Source organism: Carica papaya, chromosome 1 (assembly GCF_054855325.1).
Source record: "Carica papaya isolate Zhongbai chromosome 1, ASM5485532v1, whole genome shotgun sequence".
Classification (NCBI taxonomy): Eukaryota; Viridiplantae; Streptophyta; class Magnoliopsida; order Brassicales; family Caricaceae; genus Carica; species Carica papaya.
Window position 1 is genome coordinate 14,627,676 of NC_142309.1, and position 15,472 is coordinate 14,643,147.

At 45.7% G+C, this 15,472-nt stretch overlaps 29 pseudogenes; all 29 read right to left on the reverse strand.

Moving 5' to 3' along the window:
- Positions 1-370: 370 nt before the first annotated feature.
- On the reverse strand, positions 371-492 carry LOC148270041 (5S ribosomal RNA; annotated as a pseudogene).
- A 232-nt stretch (positions 493-724) lies between these two features.
- Positions 725-843, reverse strand: LOC148270042 (5S ribosomal RNA; annotated as a pseudogene).
- Positions 844-1,049: 206 nt separating this feature from the next.
- LOC148270043 (5S ribosomal RNA) lies at positions 1,050-1,168 on the reverse strand (annotated as a pseudogene).
- A 206-nt stretch (positions 1,169-1,374) lies between these two features.
- LOC148270044 (5S ribosomal RNA) lies at positions 1,375-1,492 on the reverse strand (annotated as a pseudogene).
- Positions 1,493-1,698: 206 nt separating this feature from the next.
- On the reverse strand, positions 1,699-1,817 carry LOC148270045 (5S ribosomal RNA; annotated as a pseudogene).
- Positions 1,818-2,368: 551 nt separating this feature from the next.
- LOC148270046 (5S ribosomal RNA) lies at positions 2,369-2,487 on the reverse strand (annotated as a pseudogene).
- A 561-nt stretch (positions 2,488-3,048) lies between these two features.
- LOC148270047 (5S ribosomal RNA) lies at positions 3,049-3,167 on the reverse strand (annotated as a pseudogene).
- An 887-nt stretch (positions 3,168-4,054) lies between these two features.
- LOC148270048 (5S ribosomal RNA) lies at positions 4,055-4,173 on the reverse strand (annotated as a pseudogene).
- Positions 4,174-4,733: 560 nt separating this feature from the next.
- LOC148270049 (5S ribosomal RNA) lies at positions 4,734-4,852 on the reverse strand (annotated as a pseudogene).
- Positions 4,853-5,383: 531 nt separating this feature from the next.
- Positions 5,384-5,502, reverse strand: LOC148270050 (5S ribosomal RNA; annotated as a pseudogene).
- A 559-nt stretch (positions 5,503-6,061) lies between these two features.
- Positions 6,062-6,180, reverse strand: LOC148270051 (5S ribosomal RNA; annotated as a pseudogene).
- Positions 6,181-6,386: 206 nt separating this feature from the next.
- On the reverse strand, positions 6,387-6,505 carry LOC148270052 (5S ribosomal RNA; annotated as a pseudogene).
- Positions 6,506-7,390: 885 nt separating this feature from the next.
- Positions 7,391-7,509, reverse strand: LOC148270053 (5S ribosomal RNA; annotated as a pseudogene).
- Positions 7,510-7,716: 207 nt separating this feature from the next.
- On the reverse strand, positions 7,717-7,835 carry LOC148270054 (5S ribosomal RNA; annotated as a pseudogene).
- Positions 7,836-8,041: 206 nt separating this feature from the next.
- LOC148270055 (5S ribosomal RNA) lies at positions 8,042-8,160 on the reverse strand (annotated as a pseudogene).
- Positions 8,161-8,366: 206 nt separating this feature from the next.
- LOC148270056 (5S ribosomal RNA) lies at positions 8,367-8,485 on the reverse strand (annotated as a pseudogene).
- Positions 8,486-9,026: 541 nt separating this feature from the next.
- Positions 9,027-9,145, reverse strand: LOC148270057 (5S ribosomal RNA; annotated as a pseudogene).
- A 553-nt stretch (positions 9,146-9,698) lies between these two features.
- LOC148270058 (5S ribosomal RNA) lies at positions 9,699-9,818 on the reverse strand (annotated as a pseudogene).
- Positions 9,819-10,023: 205 nt separating this feature from the next.
- Positions 10,024-10,142, reverse strand: LOC148270059 (5S ribosomal RNA; annotated as a pseudogene).
- Positions 10,143-11,003: 861 nt separating this feature from the next.
- LOC148270060 (5S ribosomal RNA) lies at positions 11,004-11,122 on the reverse strand (annotated as a pseudogene).
- A 205-nt stretch (positions 11,123-11,327) lies between these two features.
- On the reverse strand, positions 11,328-11,446 carry LOC148270061 (5S ribosomal RNA; annotated as a pseudogene).
- Positions 11,447-11,652: 206 nt separating this feature from the next.
- On the reverse strand, positions 11,653-11,771 carry LOC148270062 (5S ribosomal RNA; annotated as a pseudogene).
- A 206-nt stretch (positions 11,772-11,977) lies between these two features.
- LOC148270063 (5S ribosomal RNA) lies at positions 11,978-12,099 on the reverse strand (annotated as a pseudogene).
- Positions 12,100-12,658: 559 nt separating this feature from the next.
- Positions 12,659-12,777, reverse strand: LOC148270064 (5S ribosomal RNA; annotated as a pseudogene).
- Positions 12,778-12,984: 207 nt separating this feature from the next.
- Positions 12,985-13,103, reverse strand: LOC148270065 (5S ribosomal RNA; annotated as a pseudogene).
- Positions 13,104-13,311: 208 nt separating this feature from the next.
- LOC148270066 (5S ribosomal RNA) lies at positions 13,312-13,430 on the reverse strand (annotated as a pseudogene).
- Positions 13,431-13,990: 560 nt separating this feature from the next.
- Positions 13,991-14,109, reverse strand: LOC148270067 (5S ribosomal RNA; annotated as a pseudogene).
- A 561-nt stretch (positions 14,110-14,670) lies between these two features.
- Positions 14,671-14,789, reverse strand: LOC148270068 (5S ribosomal RNA; annotated as a pseudogene).
- Positions 14,790-15,345: 556 nt separating this feature from the next.
- On the reverse strand, positions 15,346-15,464 carry LOC148270069 (5S ribosomal RNA; annotated as a pseudogene).
- Positions 15,465-15,472: the final 8 nt, after the last annotated feature.

Sequence of the window (15,472 nt, forward strand, 5' to 3'; positions counted from 1 at the left end):
GCCATAGATCCAGTTGTGCGTAACGTCGAACGACTTGTCTGAAAAAAAATATGTGCGACACGAGGACTTCCCAAGAAATCACCCATCCGAGAACTACTCTCGCGCAAGCACACTTAACTGCGGAGTTTTGATGGGAACCAATGCATTTGTGCTGGTATATCGCACCTGTTTCATTTCGTGTTAAAAATACATACACTCCATCTCCTTCCCTCCCCCCTCTTATCATTTGTTTCCTTGTGCGTTCACACTGCACCTCTCATTCTCGTTCTAATATCGATTAAAATGCCCCTGCTTCTTGACTCACATTTGCGTATAAACTAGCGGACCATAGTTCCAGTCGCGCGTAACGTCGATCGACCCGTGTGAAATAAAATTGGTCCGACATGAGGACTTCCCAGAAGGTCACCCATCCGAGTAATACTCTCACCCAAGCACACTTTACTGCGGAGTTCTGATGGGATCCGGTGTATTAGTGGTGGTATGATAGCAACTATTTAATTTTGCACTGCAAATACATACACTCCTATTTTCTTCCCTCTCCCGTCATTTGTTTTCTTGTGCGTGCGCACTGCACCTCTCGTTCTCGTTCCAATATAAAGTAAAATGCCACGGCACTGTGACTCACATTTTTGAATAAACCTGTGGACAATAATTCAAGTCGTGCGTAACGTCGAAAGAATCATTTGCAAATAAATGGGTGCAATACGAGGACTTCCCAAGAAAATGGGTGAAATATAAGGACTTCCCAGGAGGTCACCCATCCGAGTACTACTCTCGCCCAAGCACACTTAACTATAGAGTTCTAATGGAATCCGGTGCATTAGTGCTGGTATGATCGCAATTGTTTTATTTTGCACTGCAAATAAATACACTCCTTCTCTTTTCTTCCCCCTCCCGTCATTTGTTTCCTAGTACGTTCACACTTCTCCTCTCATTCTCATTTTAATATCAATTAAAATGTCCCTTCGTCTTGACTCCCATTTGCGTATAAATCAGGGGACCATAGTTCCAGTCGCGCGTAACGTCGAACGACCCATCTGAAAAAAAAATGGGTGCATCACGAGAACTTCCCAGGAGGTAACCCATCCTTGTACTACTTTCGCCAAAGCACACTTAACTGCGGAGTTCTGATGGGATCCGGCGCCTTTGTACTGGTATGATCACACCTGTTTCATTTCGTACTGAAAATACATACACTCTTTCTCCTTCCCTCCCCCCTCCCATCATTTGTTTCCTTGTGCGTTCACACTGCACTTCTCCTTCTCGTTCTAATATCGATTAAAATGCCCTTGCTTCTTGACTCACATTTGCGTATAAACCAGCAGACCATAGTTCCAGTTGTGCTTAACGTCGAACGATCCGTCTGAAAAAAAATAAGTGGGACAGAGGACTTCCCAAGAGGTCACCCATCCGAGTACTACTCTCGCTCAAGCACACGTAACTGCGGACTTCTGATGGGATCCGGTGCATTTGTGCTGGTATGATCGCACCTGTTTCATTCCGTGATGAAAATACATACACTCCTTCTCCTTTCCTCCCCCCTCTCATCATTTGTTTCCTTGTGCGTTCACACTGCACATCTCCTTCTCGTTCTAATATCGATTAAAATGCCCCAGCTTCTTGACTCACATTTGCGTATAAACCAGCGGACTATAGTTCCAGTCGCACATAACGTCGATCGACCCGTCTACAAAACAATTTGTGCAACACGAGGACTTCGAAGGAGGTGACCCATCCGAGTACTACTCTCGCCCAAGCACACTTAACTACGGAGTTCTGATGGAATCCGGTGCATTATTGCTGGTATGATCGCACCTGTTTAATTTCGAGCTGCAAATAAATACACTCTTTCCCCCTCCCATCATTTGTTTCCTTGTGAGTGCGCACTGCACCTCCCGTTCTCAATCTAATATCAAGTAAAATGTCACGGAGCCATGACCCACATTTGCGAATAAACCTGCGGACCATAATTCAAGTCGCGCGTAACGTCGAAAGAATCATCTGCAAAAAAATGGGTGCAACACAAGGACTTCCTAAGAAAATGGGTGAAATATAAGGACTTCGCAGGAGGTCACCCATCCTAGTACTACTCTCGCCCAAACAGCCTTAACTTGCGGAGTTGTGATAGAATCCGTTGCATTAATTCTGGTATGATCACTCATGTTTCATTCTGCGCTGTAAATACATATACTCTTTCTCCTTCCATCCCCCCTCCCGTCAATTGTTTCCTTGTGCGTGCACTCTGCATCTCTCCTTCTCGTTCTAATAACAAGTAAAATGCCCCGGGACCATGACTCACCTTTGCGAATGAACCAGCGGTTCATAATTCCATTCGCGCGTAACATTGAACAACCCATCCGAAAAAAAATGGGTGGAACACGAGGACTTCCCAGGAGGTCACACATCTAAGTACTACTCTCGCCCAAGCACACTTAACTGCGGAGTTCTGATGGGATCCGGTGCATTAGTGCTGGTATGATCGCACCTGATTAATTTCGCGCTACAAATACATTCACTCCTTCTCCTTTCTTCCCCCTCTTGTCATTTGTTTCCTTGTGCGTGCGCACTGCACCTCCCATTCTCGTTCAAATATCAAGTAAAATGCCACAGCGCCGTGACTCACATTTGTAAATTAACCTGCGGACCATAATTCAAGTCGCACATACCGTCGAAAGAATCATCTGCAAAAAAATGGGTGCAACACGCGGACTTCCCAAAAAAATGGGGGAAATATAAGGACTTCGCAGGAGGTCACCCATCGTAGTACTACTCTCGCCCAAGCACCCTTAACTTGCGGAGTTCTGATAGAATCCGTTGCATTAGTTCTGGTATGATCGCTCATTTTTTATTCTGCGCTGCAAATACATACACTCTTTCTCCTCCCATCCCCCCTCCCGTCATTTGTTTCCTTGTGCGTGCACTCTGCGTCTCTCTTTCTCGTTCTAATATCAAGTAAAATGCCCCAGCACCGTGACTCACCTTTGCGAATGAACCAGCGGTTCATAATTCCATTCGTGCGTAACGTCGAACGACCCATCTGGAAAAAAATGGGTGCAACACGAGGACTTCCCAGGAGGTCACCCATCCGAGTACTACTCTCGCCCAAGGACACTTAACTGCGGAGTTCTGATGGGATCCGGTGCATTAGTGCTAGTATGATCGCACCTGTTTCATTTCGTGCTGCAAATACATACACTCCTTCTCCTTTCTTCACCCTCCCGTCATTTGTTTCCTGGTGTGTTCAAACTTCACCTCTCCTTCTCGATCTAATATCAATTAAATTGCCCCTCCGTCTTGACTTACATTTGCGTATAAACTAGCGGATCATAGTTCCAGTCGCGCGTAACGTCGAACAACCCGTCTGAAAAAGAATTAGTGTGACACGATAACATCCCAGGAGGTCACCCATCCGAGTTTTACTCTCGCCCAAACACACTTAACTGCGGAGTTCTGATGTGATCCGGTGCATTAGTGCTGAATTGATCGCAACTATTTAATTTCGCGCTGCAAATACATACACTCCTTCTCCTTTCCCCCCCCCCCCCCGTCATTTGTTTCCTTGTGCGTGCGCACTGCACCTCCCGTTCTCGTTCAAATATCAAGTAAAATGCTACGGCGCCGTGACTCACATTTGCGTAAAAACTAGCGGACCATTATTCAAGTCGCGCGTAACGTCGAAACAATCATCTACAAAAAAACGGGTGCAACACGAGAACTTCCCAAGGAAATGGGTGAAATATAAGGACTTCGCAGGAGGTCATCCATCCTAGTACTACTCTCTCCCAAGCATCCTTAACTTGCATAGTTATGATAGAATTTGTTGCTTTAATGGTGGTATGATCGCTCATGTTTCATTTTGCACTGCAAAGACATACACTCTTTCTCCTTCCATCCCCCCTTCCGTCATTTGTTTCCTTGTGCATGCACTCTGCATCTCTCATTCTCGTTCTAATATCAAGCAAAATGCCCCGGCAACGTGACTCACCTTTGCGAATGAACCAGCGGTTCATAATTCCATTCGCGCGTAACGTCGAACGACCCATCCGAAAAAAAATGGGTGCAACACGAGGACTTTCCAGGAGGTCACCCATCCGAGTACTACTCTCGCCCAAGCACACTTAACTGCGGAGTTCTGATGGGATCCAATGCTTTAGTGCAGGTATGATCGAACCTGATTAAATTCGCGCTGCAAATACATTCACTCATTCTCCCTTCTTCCCCCTCCCGTCATTTGTTTCCTTGTGCGTGCGCACCGCACCTCCCGTTCTTGTTCAAATATCAAGTAAAATACCACGGCGCCGTGACTCACATTTGCGAATAAACCTGTTTACCATAATTCAAGTCGCGCGTAATATCGAAAGAATCATCTGCAAAAAAATGGGTGCAACACGAGGACTTCCCAATGAAATGGGTGAAATATAAGAACTTCGCAAGAGGTCACCCATAATAGTACTACTCTCGCCCAAGCACCCTTAACTGCGGAGTTCTGATAGAATCCGTTGCATTAGTGCTGGTTTGTTCGCTCAAGTTTCATTCTGCGCTGCAAATACATACACTCTTTCTCCTTCCATCCCCCCTCCAGTCATTTGTTTCCTTGTGCATGCACTCTGCGTCTTTCCTTCTCGTTTTAATATCAAGTAAAATGCCCCGGCACCGTGACTCACCTTTGCGAATGAACCAGCGGTTCATAATTCCATTCGTGCGTAACGTCGAACGACCCATCTGAAAAAAAATGGGTGCAACACGAGGACTTCCCAGGAGGTCACCCATCCGAGTACTACTCTCGCCCAAGGACACTTAACTGTAGAGTTCTGATGGGATCCGAAGCATTAGTGCTGGTATGATAGCACCTGTTTCATTTCGTGCTGTAAATATATACACTCATTTTCCTTTCTTCCCCCTCCCGTCATTTGTTTCCTGGTGCGTTCACACTTCACCTCTCCTTCTCGATCTAATATAAATTAAAATGCCCCTGCGTCTTGACTCACATTTACGTATAAACCAGCGGACCATAGTACCAGTCGCGCGTAACGTCGAATGACCAATCTAAAAAAAAAAATGGGTGCAACACCAGAACTTCCCAGGAGGTAAACCATCCATGTACTACTTTCGCCAAAAAACACTTAACTACGGAGTTCCAATTGAATCCGGTGCATTTGTGCTGGTATGATCGCGTCTGTTTCATTTCTTCTGAAAATACATACACTCCTTCTCTTTCCCTCCCCTCTCCCATCATTTGTTTCCCTGTGCATTCACACTGCACCTCTCTTTCTCGTTCTAATATCGATTAAAATGCTCCTGCTTCTTGAGTCACATTTGCGTATAAACCAGCGAACCATAGTTCCAGTCATGCGTAACGTCAAACGATTCGTGTGAAAAAAAATTAGTGTGACACAAGGACTTCCCAAGAGGTCACCCATCCGTGTACTAGTCTCGCCCAAGCACACTTAACTGCGGAGTTATGATGGGATCCGGTGCATTATTGCTGGTATGATCGCACCTGTTTAATTTCGCGCTGCAAATACATACACTCCTTCTCCTTTCTTCCCCCTCCCGTCATTTGTTTCCTTGTGCGTGCGCACTGCACCTCCCGTTCTCGTTCAAATATCAAGTAAAATGCCACGGCGCCGTGACTCATATTTGCGAGTAAACCTGCGGACCATAATTAAAGTCGCGCGTAATGTCGAAAGAATCATCTGCAAAAAACTGGGTGCAACACGAGGACTTCCCAATAAAATGGGTGAAATATAAGAACTTCGCAGGAGGTCACCCATAATAGTACTACTCTCGCCCAAGCACCCTTAACTGCGGAGTTCTGATAGAATCCGTTGCATTAGTGCCGGTATGTTCGCTTATGTTTCATTCTACGCTGCAAATATATACACTCTCTCTCCTTCCATCCCCCCTCCCGTCATTTGTTTCCTTGTGCGTGCACTCTGCGTCTCTCCTTCTCGTTCTAATATCAAGTAAAATGCCCCGGCACCGTGAGTCACCTTTGCGAATGAACCAGCGGTTCATAATTCCATTCGTGCGTAACAACGAACGACCCATCTGAAAAAAATGGGTTCAACACGAGGACTTCCCAGGAGGTCACCCATCCGAGTACTACTCTCGCCCTAAGACACTTAACTACGGAGTTCTAATGGGATCCAGTGCATTACTGCTGGTACGATAGCACCTATTTCATTTCGTGCTACAAATACATACACTCCTTCTCCTTTCTTCCCCCTCCCATCATTTGTTTCCTTGTGCGTTCACACTTCACCTCTTTTTCTTGATCTAATATCAATTAAAATGCCCATGCGTCTAGACTCACATTTGCGTATAAACCAGCGGACCATAGTTCCAGTCGCGCGTAACGTCGAACGACACATCTGAAAAAAAAAAGAGTTCAACACCAGAACTTCCCAGGAGGTAACCCATCCATGTACTACTTTCGCCAAAGAACACTTAACTACGGAGTTCTGATGGGATCCGGTGCATTTGTGCTGGTATGATCGCACCTATTTCATTTCGTGCTGAAAATACATACACTCCTTCTCCTTCCCTCCCCCATCCCATCATTTGGTTCCCTGTGCGTTCATACTGCACCTCTCCTTCTCGTTCTAATATCGATTAAAATGCTTCTGCTTCTTGACTCAGATTTGCGTATAAACCAGCGGACCATAGTTCCAGTCGCGCGTAACGTCGAACGACCCGTCTGAAAAAAATTGGTGTGACACGATGACTTCCCAAGAGGTCACCTATCCGAGTTTTACTCTCGCCCAAACACACTTAACTTCGAAGTTCTGATGGGATCCGGTGCATTAGTGCTGGAATGATCGCAACTGTTTAATTTTGCGTTGCAGATACATACACTCCTTCTCCTTTCATCCCCCCCCCCGTCATTTGTTTCCTTGTGTGTGCGCACTGCACCTCCCGTTCTCGTTCAAATATCAAGTAAAATGCCACGGCGCCGTGACTCACATTTGTGAATAAACTTGCGAACCATTATTCAAGTCGCGCGTAACGTCGAAAGAATCATCTACAAAAAAATGGGTGCAACACGAGAACTTCCCAAGGAAATTGGTGAAATATAAGGACTTCGCAGGAGGTCACCCATCCTAGTACTACTCTCTCCCAAGCACCCTTAACTTGCGGAGTTCTGATAGAATTGTTGCATTAGTGGTGGTATGATCGCTCATGTTTCATTCTGCGCTGCAAATACATACACTCTTTCTCGTTCCATCCCCCCTCCCGTCATTTGTTTCCTTGTGCGTGCACTCTGCATCTCTCCTTCTCGTTCTAATATCAAGTAAAATGCCCCGGCACCGTGACTCACCTTTGCGAATGAACCAGCGGTTCATAATTCCATTCGTCTGTAATGTCGAACGGCCCATCCGAAAAAAAATGGGTGCAACACGAGGACTTCCCAAGAGGTCAGCCATCCGAGTACTCCTCTCGCCCAAGCACACTTAACTACGGAGTTCTGATGGGATCCAATGCATTAGTGCAGGTATGATCGCACCTGATTAATTTCACGCTGCAAATACATTCACTCCTTCTCCTTTCTTCCCCCTTCCCTCATTTGTTTCCTGGTGCGATCACACTTCACCTCTCATTCTCGTTCTAATATCAATTAAAATGCCCCTGCGTCTTGACTCACATTTGCGTATAAACCAGCGGACCATAGTTCCAGTCGCTCATAACGTAGAACGACCCATCTGAAAAAAAAAATGGGTGCAACACGAGAATTTCCAAGGAGGTAACCCATCCTTGTACTACTTTCGCCAAAGCACAATTAACTGCGGAGTTCTGATGGGATCGGGTGCATTTGTGCTTGTGTGATCGAACCTGTTTCATTTCGTGCTGAAAATACATACAATACTTCTCTTTTCCTCTCCCCTCCCATCATTTTTTTCCTTATGCGTTTACACTGCACCTCTCATTCTCGTTCTAATATCGATTAAAATGCCTCTATTTCTTGACTCATATTTGCGTATAAACTAGCAGACCATAGTTCCAGTCGCGCGTAATATCGAATGACCCGTCTGAAAAAAAACTGGTGCGACACGAGGACTTCCCAAGAGGTCACCCATCCGAGTACTACTCTCCCCCAAGCACACTTAACTGCAGAGTTCTGATGGGATCCGATCTATTAGTGATGGTATGATTGCACCTGTTTCATTTGGTGCTGAAAATACATAGACTCCTTCTCTTTCCCTCCCCCCTCCAATCATTTGTTTCCTTGTGTGTTCACACTGCAGCTCTCATTCTCGTTCTAATATCGATTAAAATGCCGCTGCTTCTTGACTCACATTTGCGTATAAACCAGGGGAGCATAGTTCCAATTGCGCGTAACGTCGAACGACCCGTCTGAAAAAAAATTGGTGCGACACGAGGACTTCCCAGGAGGTCACCCATCCGAGTACTATTCTCACCCAAGCATACTTAACTACGGAGTTCTGATGGGATCCGGTGCATTAGTGCTGGTATGATCGCCCTGTTTAGTTTCGTGCTGCAAATACATACCCTCATTCTCCTTTGTTTCCTTGTGCGTGTGCACTGCACCTCTCATTCTTCTTCTAATATCAAGTAAAATGCCACAGTGCCGTGACTCACATTTCGGAATAAACCTGTGGACCATAATTCAAGACGTGCGTAATGTCGAAAGAATCATCTGCAAAAAAATGGGTGCAACACGAGCACTTCCTAAGAAAATGGGTGAAATACAATGACTTCGCAGGAGGTAACCCATCCTAGTACTACTCTCGCCCAAGCACCCTTACCTGCAGAGTTCTTATAGAATCCGTTGCATTGGTGCTGGTATTATCTCTCATGTTTCATTCTGCGCTGCAAATACATACACTCTTTCTCCTTCCATCCCCTCTCCCGTCATTTGTTTCCTTGTGCGTGCACTCTGCATCTCTCCTTCTCTTTCTAATATCAAGTAAAATTACCCGGCACCGTGACTCACCTTTGCGAATGAACCGGTAGTTCATAATTCCATTCGCGTGTAACGTCGAACGACCAATCAGAAAAGAAAATTTGTGCAACACGAGGACTCCCTAGGAGGTCACCCATCCGAATACTACTCTCGCCCAACCACACTTAACTGCGGAGTTCTGATGGGATCCAGTGTAATAATGCTGGTATGATCGCACCTTTTTATTTCGTGCTGCAAATACATACACTCCTCCTTTCTTCCCCCTCCCGTCATTTGTTTCCTTGTGCGTGCGCATTGCACCTCTCGTTCTCGTTCAAATATCAAGTAAAATGCCACGGCGCCGTGACTCACATTTGCGAATAAACCTGCGGACCATAATTCAAGTCACGCGTAACAACGAAAGAATCATCTGCAAAAAAATGGGTGCAAGACGAAGACTTCCCAAGAAAATGGGTGAAATATAAGGACTTCGCAGGAGGTCACCCATCGTAGTACTACTCTCGCCCAAGCACCCTTAACTGTGGAGTTCTGATAGAATCCGTTGGATTAGTGTTGGTATGATCGCTCATGTTTCATTCTGCGCTCCAAATACATACACTCTTTCTCCTTCCATACCCTCTCCCATCATTTGTTTCATTGTGCGTGCACTCTGCATCTCTCCTTCTCGTTCTAATATCAAGTAAAATGCCCTGGCACCGTGACTCACCTTTTCGAATGAACCAGCGGTTCATAATTCTATTCGTGAGTAACGTCGAACGATCCATCTGAAAAAAATGGGTGCATACAAGGACTTCCCAGGGGGTAAGCCATCCGAGTACTACTCTCGCCCAAACACACTTAACTTCGGAGTTTTGATGGGATCTGGTGCATTAGTGCTGGTATGATCGCACATGTTGTATTTTGTGCTGCAAATATCTACACTCCTTCTCCTTTCTTCCCCCTCCCGTCATTTGTTTCCTGGTGCGATCACACTTCACCTTTCCTTCTTGTTCTAATATCAATTAAAATACCCTTGCGTCTTGACTCACATTTGCATATAAACCAGCGAACCATAGTTCCAGTCGCGCGTAACGTCGAACGACCCATTTAAAAAAAAAAGGGTGCAACATGAGAACTTCCCAGGAGGTAACCCATCCTTGTACTACTTTGGCCAAAGCACACTTAATTGCGGAGTTCTGATGGGATCCGGTGCATTTGTGCTAGTGTGATCGCACCTGTTTTATTTCGTGCTGAAAATACATACACTCATTCTCCTTTCCTCTCCCCTCCCATCATTTGTTTCCTTTTTCGTTCACACTGCACCTCTCCTTCTCGTTCTAATATCGAATAAAATGCCCCTGCTTTTTGACTCACCTTTGCGAATGAACCAGCGGACCATAGTTCTAGTCGCGCGTAACGTCGAACAACCGGTCTGAAAAAAAATTTGTGCGGCACGAGGACTTCCCAGGAGGTCACCCATCTTAGTAGTACTATCGCCCAAGCACACTTAACTGCGGAGTTCTGATGGAATCCGATGCAATAGTGCTTGTGTGATCGCATTTGTTTCATTTTGCGCTGCAAATACATACACTCCTTCTCCTTTCTTCCCCCTCCCGTCATTTGCTTCCTGGTGCGTTCACACTTCACCTCTGCTTCTCGTTCTAAAATCAATTAAAATTCCCCTGCGTCTTTACTCACATTTGCGTATAAAGCAGCGGACCATAGTTCCAGTCACGCATAACGTCGAACGACCCATCTGAAAAAAAAAATGGGTGCAACACGAAAACTTCCCAGGAAGTAATCCATCCTTGAACTACTTTCGCCAAAGCACACTTAACTGCGGAGTTTTGATGGGATCCGGTGCATTTGTGCTGGTATGATGGCGACTGTTTCATTTCAAGCTGAAAATACATACACTCCTTCTCCTTCCCACCCCCCTCCCATCATTTGTTTCCTTGTGCGTTCACACTTCACCTCTTCTTCTTGATCTAATATCAATTAAAATGCCCATGCGTCTAGACTCACATTTGCGTATAAACCAGCGGACCATAGTTCCAGTCGCGCGTAACGTTAAACGACCTAACTAAAAAAAAAAAAAAGGGTGCAACACGAGAACTTCCAAAGAGGTAACCCATCCTTGTACTACTTTCGCCAAAGCACACTTAACTGCGGAGTTCTGATGGGATCCGGTGCATTTGTGCTGGTATGATCGCACCTGTTTCATTTTGTGCTGAAAATACATACACTCCTTCTTCTTCCCTCCCCCTCCCATCATTTGTTTCCTTGTGTGTTCACATTGCACCTCTCCTTCTCATTCTAATATCGATTAAAATGTCCCTGCTTCTTGACTCACATTTGCGTATAAACCAGCGGACCATAGTTCCAGTCGCGCGTAACGTCAAATGACCCGTCTGAAAAAAAATTGGTGCGACACGAGGACTTCCCAGGAGGTCACCCATCCGAGTACTACTCTCGTCCAAGCACACTTAACTGCGAAGTTCTAATGGGATTTGGTGCAGTAGTGCTGGTATGATCGCACTACATAATTTTGCGCTGCAATTACATAAATCCTTCTCCTTTCTTCCCCCTCGCGTCATTTGTTTTCTAGTGCGTTCACTCTTCAGCTCTCCTTCTCGTTCTAATATCAATTAAAATGCCCCTGCATCTTGACTCATATTTGCGTATAAACCAATGGACCATAGTTCCATTAGCGCGTAACATCGAACGACCCATCTGAAAAAAAAAAATGGATGCAATACAAGAACTTCCCAGGAGGTAACCCATCCTTGTACTACTTTCGCCAAAGCACACTTAACTGCAGAGTTCTGATGGGATCCGGTGCATTTGTGCTGGTATGATCGCACCTGTTTCATTTCGTACTGAAAATACAAACACTCCTTCTCCTTCCCTCACCCCTCCCATCATTTGTTTCCTTGTGCGTTCACACTGCACCTCTCCTTCTCGTTCTAATATCGATTAAAATGCCCCTGCTTCTTGACTCACATTTGTGTATAAACCAGCGGACTAAAGTTACAGTCGCGAGTAACGTCGAATGACCCGTCTGAAAAAAAATTGGTGCAACACAAGGACTTCCCAGGAGGTCACCCATCCGAGTACTATTATCGCCCAAGCACACTACTTAACTGTAGAGTTCTGATGGGATCGGGTGCATTAGTGCTGATATGATCGCATCAGATTAATTTCGCGCTGCAAATACATACACTCCTTCTCCTTTCTTCCCCCTCCCGTCATTTGTTTCCTTGTGCGTGCGCACTGCACCTCCCGTTCTCGTTCAAATATCAAGTAAAATGCCACTGTGCCGTGACTCAATTTGCGAATAAACCTGCGTACTATAATTCAAATCGCGTGCAACGTCGAAAAATCATCAGCAAAAAAATGGGTGCAACACGAGGACTTCCCAAGAAAATGGGTGAAATATAAGGACTTCGCAGGAGGTCACCCATCCTAGTCCTACTCTTGCCCAAGCAACCTTAACTTGCGGAGTTCTAATAGAATCCGTTGCATTGATGCTTGTATGATCGCTCATGTTTCATTATGCGCTGGAAATACATACACTCTTTCTCCTTTCATTCCCCCTCCCGTCATTTATTTCATTGTGCGTGCACTCTCCATCTCTCATTCTCGTTCTAATATCAAGTAAAATGCCCCGGCACCGTGACTCACCTTTGCGAATGAACCAGCGGTTCATAATTCCATTCGCGCGTAACGTCGAACGACCCATCCGAAAAAATATGGGTGCAACACGAGGACTTCCGAGGAGGTCACCCATCCGAGTACTACTCTCGCCCAAGCACACTTAACTGCGAACTTCTGATGGGATCCGGTGAATTAGTGCTGGTATGATCGCACCTGTTTCATTTCGCACTGCAAATACATACACTCCTTCTCCTTTCTTCCCCATCCTGTCATTTGTTTCCTGGTGCGTTCACACTTCACCTCTCCTTCTCGTTCTAATATCAATAAAAATGTCCCTGCGACTTGACTCATATTTGCGTATAAACTAGCGGACCATAGTTCCAGTCGCGCGTAACGTCGAGCGACCCATCTGAAAAAAAAAAAGGGTGCAACACGAGAACTTCCCAGGAGGTAACCCATCATTGTATTACATTCGCCAAAGCTCACTTAACTGCGGAGTTCTGATGGGATCCGGTGCATTTGTGCTGGTATGATCGCACCTGTATCATTTCGTGCTGAAAATACCTACACTCCTTCTCCTTCCCTCCCCCCTCCCATCATTTGTTTCCTTGTGCGTTCACACTGCACCTCGCCTTCTCGTTCTAATATCGATTGAAATTCCCCTACTTCTTGACAAACATTTGCGTATAAACCAGCGGACCATAGTTCCAGTCGCGCGTAATGTCGAACGACCTATCTGAAAAAACAAATAGGTGCAACACGAGAACTTCCCAGCAGGTCACCCATCCGAGTAGTACTCTCGCCCAAGCACACTTAACTACGGAGTTCTTATGGAATCCGGTGTATTAGTGCTGGTATGATCGCAAATGTTTAATTTTGCGCTGCAAATACATACACTCCTTCTCCATTCTTAACCGTCCCGTCATTTGTTTCCTTGTTCGTGCGCACTGCACCTCTCGTTCTTATTCTAATATCAAGTAAAATGCCACATCACCGTGACTCACATTTGGGAATAAACCTGCGGACCATAATTCAACTCGCGCGTAACGTTGAAAGAATCATCTGCAAAAAAATGGGTGCAACACGAGGACTTTCCAAGAAAATGGGTGAAATACAATGATTTCGCAGGAGGTAACCCATTCTAGTACTACTCTCGCCCAAGCACCCTTACCTGCGGAGTTCTGATAGAATCCATTGCATTAGTGCTGGTATGATCGCTCATGTTTCATTCTGCGCGGCAAATGCATACACTCTTTCTCCTTCCATCCCCCCTTCCGTCATTTGTTTCCTCGTGCGTGCCCTTTGCATCTCTCCTTCTCGTTCTAATATCAAGTAAAATTATCCGGCTCCATGACTCACCTTTGCGAATGAACCAGCGGTTCAAAATTCTATCGCGCGTAACGTCGAACGACCCATCTGAAAATAAAATTGGTGCAACACGAGTACTCCCTAGGAGGTCACCCATCCGAGTACGACTCTCGCCCAAGCACACTAAACTGCAGAGTTCTGATGGGATCCGGTGCAATAGTGCTGGTATGATCGCATATTTTTAATTTCGTGCTGCAAATACATACATTCCTTCTCCTTTCTTCCCCCTCCCGTCATTTGTTTCCTTGTGCGTGCGCACTGCACCTCCCGTTCTCGTTTAAATATCAAGTAAAATGCCACGGCGCCGTGACTCACATTTGCGAATAAACCTGTGGACCATAATTCAAGTCACGCGTAACGTCGAAAGAATTATCTGCAAAAAAATGGGTGCAACACGAGGACTTTCCAAGAAAATGAGTGAAATATAAGGACTTCGCAGGAGGTCACCCATCCTAGTACTACTCTCGCCCAAACACCCTTAACTTGTGGAGTTCTGACAGAATCCGTTGCATTAGTTCTGGTATGATCGCTCATATTTCATTATGCACTGCAAATACATACACTCTCTCTCCTTCCATCCCCCCTCCCGTCATTTGTTTCCTTGTGCGTGCACTATTCATCTCTCCTTCTCGTTCTAATATCAAGCAAAATGCCCCGGCACCGTGACTCGCCTTTGCGAATGAACAGCCGGTTCATAATTCCATTCGCGCGTAACGTCGAACGACCCATCCGAAAAAAAATGGGTGCAACACGAGGACTTCCCAGGAGGTCACCCATCTGAGTACTATTTTCGCCGAAGCACACTTGACTGCGGAGTTCTGAATGGATCCGGTGCATTAGTACTGGTATGATCGCACCTGATTAATTTCGCGCTGCAAATACATTCACTCCTCCTTTCTTCCCCCTCTCATCATTTCTTTCCTTGTGCGTGCGCACTGCATCTCCCGTTCTCGTTCAAATATCAAGTAAAATGCCACGGTGCTGTGACTCATATTTGCGAATAAACCTGCGGACCATAATTCAAGTCACGCGTAACGTCGAAAGAATCATCGGCAAAAAAATGGGTGCAACATGAGGACTTCCCAAGAAAATGGGTGAAATATAAGGACTTCGAGGAGGTCACCCATCCTAGTACTGCTCTCGCCCAAGATCCCTTAAGTTGCGGAGTTCTGATAGAATTCGTTGCATTAGTGCTGGTATGATCGCTTATCTTTCATTCTGCGCTTCAAATACATACACTCTTTCTCCTTCCATCCCCCCTCCCGTCATTTGTTTCGTTGTGTGTACACTTTGCATCTCTCCTTCTCGTTCTAATATCAAGTAAAATCCTACGGCACCGTGACTCATCTTTGCGAATGAACCAGCGGTTCATAATTCCATTCGCGCGTAACGTTGAACGACCCATCCGAAAAAAATCGGTGCAACACATGGACTTCCGAGGAGGTCACCCATCCGAGTACTACTCTCGCCCAAGCACACTTAACTGCGGAGTTCTGATGGGATCTGATGCATTAGTGCTGGTATGATCGCACCTGTTTCATT